The sequence below is a fragment of the Diachasma alloeum genome, unplaced genomic scaffold, assembly GCF_001412515.2.
Source record: "Diachasma alloeum isolate Michigan unplaced genomic scaffold, Dall2.0 Dall_scaffold_00282, whole genome shotgun sequence".
In the NCBI taxonomy this organism is placed as follows: Eukaryota; Metazoa; Arthropoda; class Insecta; order Hymenoptera; family Braconidae; genus Diachasma; species Diachasma alloeum.
Window position 1 is genome coordinate 177970 of NW_021680421.1, and position 6992 is coordinate 184961.

At 38.4% G+C, this 6992-nt stretch overlaps 1 pseudogene; it reads right to left on the reverse strand.

Moving 5' to 3' along the window:
• Positions 1-1736: 1736 nt before the first annotated feature.
• Positions 1737-2830, reverse strand: LOC107038423 (annotated as a pseudogene).
• Positions 2831-6992: the final 4162 nt, after the last annotated feature.

Here is a 6992-nt window from a genome sequence, read left to right on the forward strand (position 1 = left end):
CTTTCATCACTTCGAGGAAAAAAATCGTGAATTAATTAATCAAACCGCGAATTAAAACTCGAATTGATTAACCGTTTCATCACTTCGAGGAAAAAATGGCGAATTAATTAATCAAACCGCAAATAAACCGCGACCCCGCGAATCAAACCGCGAATGAAACCGCGAATTAATTAACACTTTCATCACTTCGCGCGGAAAAATCGCGAATTAATTAATCAAACCGCGAATTGATCCGCGAATTAAACCGTGACTCCGTGAATCAAACCGTGAATTAGACCGCGGCCCTGCAAATTAATTAACACTTTCATCACTTCGAGGGGAAAAACCGCGAATTAATTAATCAACCCGCGAATTAAACCGCGTTCCCGCGAATCAAAGCGCGAATTAAACCACCCACTTTCATCTGACCTTCCTACTGGGCCCCAAAGATCAGGTCGACGCCAAAAACGTTGCCCCAAAACCGGCATTATATAATTACTTATAATAACAATATTTGGTATTGTGGATGGCAAAAATAGTAGAGTGAATGATGTCTGGAAATGCATGGTTTTAAAAGCCAGCTTGCTTTTTTGTATATAAATCAGTTTTTTTATTGTAATTAACGTATGAGACCAATCAGGGTGCTCACCCTCCAGGGAGGGGTGGAAAAAATTGAAAATTACCCCCAAAAACGTGTTTTTCTAAAATGTATAGTCAGAGTGTCAGAAATGAGCCGGCGACAAATTTTTGTGTTTTCCCGAAAAATTGTGCCGAAAGGTCGTATAATGACCTCTCCAAGGGAGAGTGAATTTCCACGTTTCAGATGATTCTAAATCATCTGAGTATAACTTTTGTGGACATTTTTTTTTTTCAGTTTTTCAAGGGAGATGTTAAATTTTTTCCGAATTTGAGCCAAAAGATCGCATAATGACCTCTCCAGGGGAGAGTGAATCTCCACGTTTCAGGTGATTCTGAATCATCTGAGCATCACTTTTGGGGACATTTTTTTTTCATTTTTTCAAGGGGGATTTTCAAATTTACAAATTTGGGCCAAAACGTCGCATAATGACTTCTTCAGGGGAGCGTGAATCTCACCGATTCAGATGATTTTGAATCATCTGTGCATAAATTTTGGGGACATATTTTTTCTCATTTTTTCAAGGGAGATTGTCAAATTTTTTCCGAATTTGAGCCAAAAGGTCGCATAATGACCTCGCCGGGGTTCAGTGAATCTACACTTTTCAGATGATTCTGAATCATCCGAACATAACTTTTGGGGGCATTTTTTTTTTATGATAGCGAACAAATACAGAAAAATTAAATGAAATTAATCAATTCTAATGTTTTCATATAAAATTAATAAGTAAATTAATAAGGAAACTTGCTACACATCCTTCTTTACTCTATTGACATCTGTTCATTTTCGGCAATTTCACACCATACAAAATACAAGAGATAAACTGCTGTTAATCTCATACAAAATATCCATTTTGACATCACTGAAGGAGTACAAGAGAAGGGCGGCGTGAGTGCGGGAATGCGAAGAGAGAATTTACTAATTCGATTTTTCATTCTAGATATCAATAATAATCAAAATCGACCAGTTCGAACTCATCATTGTCGTCACTTTCGCCTCTTCCTTCATCATTTTCTTCTTTCTCTCCATCATCTGAATCATATCTGCAAATATTTTTCCTTCGAACAGGCCGAATTTCTTGATCTGCGTCACTTTCAACATCGGCCTTCTCCTCTGCCGGTTAATCTGAGTTTTTGACAGGTTGATTCAGACAATTATCATCATCGGTGCAGTATTTGCACAGTTTACTGCAATTTAGCCCAGCTTTTTGGCAGACACACACAGCCGGGTTGCATTTACTCCTTGCACATCACAACATACCTGAAAATCATTTTAAATATTTTGATAAGAAAAAACGATGCAGAATAGCTATAAGAAAAAAAAATGACGCAATGCAATCATAGAAGTCAGAAAAGTTTTTTCGGTCAAGTGGTGCACGTCATCTTTCTTCACATTATCAGTAAATCGCATTTGACGAACACGAAGTGTCCGTGAAGCCGCTATTTTACGGACAGTGTGACGGAAATTGTTTCATCAGATGAGTGAGAAGAGTTCGATGGTTCAGGTGCATGAGATGAGTGAGGAGAGAGCAATGGGTCAGATGTGTGAGAACAGCTAATTTCTATTCGACTTGTTCATAACTCAACTTACCATAGCAAGAAAATCATCTGGAGCAGCGTTTTGACTAGTTTTTTTTGGTAATAAAACGATGTTCAACATTTTTGTCCATTGCCAACCCCATTGTAGCGGATCCTGTTTGTGACACAGCCATTGCTGTACTTGGAAATAGACCCTGTTCACATGTCCCTCCAGAGCTGCTTGTGTAGGTGGGAGGGTAATGAAGTCGTCTTTCTTGGCACTGGCTATTGATGACATAAACATTTTGTATCTCAATTCATTGATGGGTAGCATTACATCTTTGACGTATAGACGTTTCACTATGTTTTCTGCCACTGGGTAAAGTTCATCAATTGTACCTTCTTGATCATAAAAGACTGATATCGATTGACAAATACTTTCATTCTTTTGTAATAAAGTGATGATACTTTTTTTCCCTTTTCCAAATAGGGCACTTGTCGAATTACAGCCAACGAGTGCATGAGCGAACAAAATGAAAGCCCTCAAATGTTTATGATCGCTCGTTGAGTACAATGTTTTTTGCTTCTTTCCGGTGCTAGTAATTTTATAGAAATGGATGGTTTCCTCAATTGGAGTCAGTCCGATGAGCAAAACGAGCAGATCGACGTCGTTACCAACTACTACAATCAGAATCATCTCAACAATGTAGATTCACTCTCCCCCGGCGAGGTTATTATACGACCCTTTGCCGAAATTTTGAAAAAATTAGAAAATCCCCATTGAAAAAAAAACGAAAAAGGTCCCCAAACGTTATACTTAGATGATTCAGAATCACCTGAAACGTGGAGATTTACTCTCCCCTGGAGAGGTCATGATGCGACCTTTTGGCTCAAATTCGGAAAAAATTTGACAATCTCCCTTGAAAAAATGAAAAAAAAAAGTCCTCAAAAGTTATGCTCAGATGATTGAAAATTATCTGAAACGTGGAGATTCACTCTCCTCTGGAGAGGTCATTATCAGACCTTTTGGCCCAAATTTGGAAATTGAAAATCTCCCTTGAAAAAATGAAAAAAAAGTCCCCAAAAGTTACGCTCAGATGATTCAGAATCATCTGAAACGTGGAGATTCACTCTCCCCTGGAGAAGTCATTATGCGACCTTGTGGCCCAAATTCGGAAAAAATTTGAAAATCTCCCTTGAAAAAATGAAAAAAAAAATGTCCCCAAAAATTATGCTCAGATGATTCAAAATCATCTGAAACGTGGAGATTCACTCTCCCTTGAAGAAGTCATTATGCGACCTTTTGGTTCAAATTCGGAAAAAATTTGAAAATTTCCCTTGAAAAAATGAAAAAAAAAAAGTCCCCACAAGTTATGTTCAGATAATTCAAAATCATCTGAAACGTGGAGATTCACTCTCCCCTGGAGAGGTCATTATCAGACCTTTTGGCCCAAATTTGGAAATTGAAAATCTCCCTTGAAAAAATGAAAAAAAAGTCCCCAAAAGTTACGCTCAGATGATTCAGAATCATCTGAAACGTGGAGATTCACTCTCCCCTGGAGAAGTCATTATGCGACCTTGTGGCCCAAATTCGGAAAAAATTTGAAAATCTCCCTTGAAAAAATGAAAAAAAAAATGTCCCCAAAAATTATGCTCAGATGATTCAAAATCATCTGAAACGTGGAGATTCACTCTCCCTTGAAGAAGTCATTATGCGACCTTTTGGTTCAAATTCGGAAAAAATTTGAAAATTTCCCTTGAAAAAATGAAAAAAAAAAAGTCCCCACAAGTTATGTTCAGATAATTCAAAATCATCTGAAACGTGGAGATTCACTCTCCCCTGGAGAGGTCATTATCAGACCTTCTGGCCCAAATTTGGAAAAAATTTGGAAATCCCCCTTGAAAAAATGAAAAAAAAATATCCCCAAAAGTTATGCTCAGATGATGCAAAATCTTCTGAAACGTAAAGATTCACTCTCTCTTGGAGAGGTCATTACACGACCTTTTGGCACAAATTTTCGGGAAAATACAAAAATTTGTCGCACGCTTATTTCTGACACTCTGACTATACGGTGACGTCACGCGCAAGCGCATTGAATCGGAGAGAGGCTTGTGTGCGTGCCAGCGGCGCCGACATATACTTATTGTGTTCTCTTTCGCACCAAGGGTTCTCAGTCAGAACCTACCTGGAGGGGTAGAAATAGAAAATCGCGTTGAACTTAATACCTGTCGGAGATAGAGGAAAATATTTCTTACAAACACTGTCGGGAAAATTATAATAAAAATTATGAAATGAAAAAAAAATTCATCAATTAACAAAAAAGTTATACTCAATTTTAAGTTGTAATTACATGAAAATTGCTTCCCAATGGGGTGAAAAAAATTACACTAGAAGCTGGAAACTTTTTGAACGTTCAGCAAGACGAAAATATTGAAAAAAGTTTTTTTTTCGATGTTTTTTTAAATTTTTCTCACCCCATATATTCCAACGGCTCTGGGGGATGAACGATGCAGAATAGGGGTGAAGTTATTAAGACCTTTTTTGTAGAGAATTCCGCGCTCTACAACTTTTTTTTTACCTTTTACATCGTAACTCGAGTATTTCTCGAGTTATTTTAGAAAAACACGTTTCTGGGGGTAATTTTCAATTTTTTCCACCCTTCCCTGGAGGGTGAGCACCCTGATTGGTCTCATATGTTGATTATAATAAAAAAACTGATTTATATACTAAACCGCAAGCTGGCTTTCAAAACCATGCATTTACAGACCTCATTCACTGGACTAAAATCGGTCGAGTAATTCTGGAGATATTCCACGTTGAATGTCAAAGTGTTTTCTCGAATATTTGGAAAATCACTTGACAAAATTCAATTTTTTTTCTCAAATGAGACAGGCCTTTTTCTATTAAATGAATATTTAATTAAATAGTACCACTCGAAGTAATATTTCACTCAATTTACCAAAACTAATCATGAACGATAGGCCTACACCTGGCGCGGTCTGGGTCAAGGGCTGCCAGGGCTGAAGAGAATTCCACAATCGACGATTAACCAGTTATATTTTAATTTATTTAGGGCGCCAGTTAGTTTAACGTTAACTAACAATGATTATCATTGACTTGACTCAGGGAGTGGAAAGTTGGAAGACCCAGAATAAAATAAGTTCGACAGAGAGAGAGAAAGGAGAAATAGAAGCAGGAATATTACAATAAATTATTACTCACAGTATTTGTCGACTATTCAGGTTATATTTTAGATTAATAAGTACCTCGGGAATCGACTCTTTCCACACACTAATAAAATTAATACAAACAATGAAATATTCAATAAATCGACTCGGTACAAAACAAATATTACAAAAGAGAAGTACACGTGTGTACGGCCGGGGCAAGAGTGTCCCCATGGGCCCTAGGCAGCCTGTTGCTCGACAACTAATCAATAATTTCGGCGCATGCGCCGTCAATGTCTACCGTTTGTCCTGGCGCTTATTTCAGTTGCAGAGTTTGGAGACTTTGATTGTCGGAACAGTTTACTCAGTCAATAACTGCTAATTAAATTTTAAAATAAAGATTCCGGAGGGTATGGAGCAACGTTGACGTGAAGGGAAAATAATGTCTCCTGTCACAGTCTCCCCCATTTGACCTTCACGTCGGTGGAAAACTTTCTGTAACATTCCTGCTTTAATGTTTTCGAGAACACTAAATTACCATGGAGGCTGTTGGATATAAAAATTAAAGTTAAATTTCTCATTTCTCTCTCGGTCTGTTAAGTGTACGGCTACGTGTTCAGATTAAATCAGCATAGTTGTACAAGTTACAGGAACATACAAGATTTATTTTCCAAAAGAATTGTCGACAGAAATACTCCAGTACGTTTTGGGTTTCTAGGAATTTTGACCCATGAAAAGAACTTATATATTGTAACTAAATCGTTTTGTTGAGATAAAGTACAAAAAGCAAATAAAGTAAAAAAAATACAAAAGTACAAAAACGAACATAAACATAAGAATAACCAGAACCCCTGTGTTCCGAAGATTAAGACTCAAAATGATACTTTTCAATTTGTTGGAAATCCTGTCAGCTGACAGGTCCCTCACACTATCGCACGCAAGGCTCATCCATTCTCTCCCCACTCACGCACACCTGACGCGCTCACCTCAGATGACTGGGGGTTATTAATTCTAGCACCTGAGGCGCCACTTCCTGGACCGCTCTAAATTACCATATGATCTATATTAAATTAGGTCATGTGACCATGGAATTAGGGCACGTGGCACCTGTAAGCCCGTGTCTCTCGCTCATTCGTTTCCGGGATCGAGTTAGAGACACTTCTTTTATTGTACTGCTCATCTCTAGTGACTCGGATTAACTCATTGTGTCAGCTCAATTATTATTATTAATTCAAGGAATTAGTCGGCTCATTATTTACGGTCTGCTCAGTGACTTTATTTATTGTGACAGTGTAAATAACTATAAATATTGAACAATTATACAGTGAATTTCTGACCACGTGCACGTGTTCCGCTCATTTCTTGGTTCTACTCATCCCACTCCCCGTAATCCGACTCCAACTCATCCATCCGCACAATTAATTCCCCGATCCAGGCATCTCATCAAACATTTTGGTCCTTCGAGCCGGATCGGTGGAATATTTTTCGGTTTTTTTGTTGGGTTTTGGCGGGAGTGGAAGTGCCGCGGTCAGTGGTGCTCAACCTACGGGGACCAGCTCGTTGGCTCAGCGTACGCAGTGGACCTCAACCAGTCCAGCTCTCCAATCATCAGGGAACTGCATTACCGGCCCGCGGGAATATTTGAATTTTGGAGCAGCTCATCCCCGGGACTTTGGACTTTTTTCTCAACT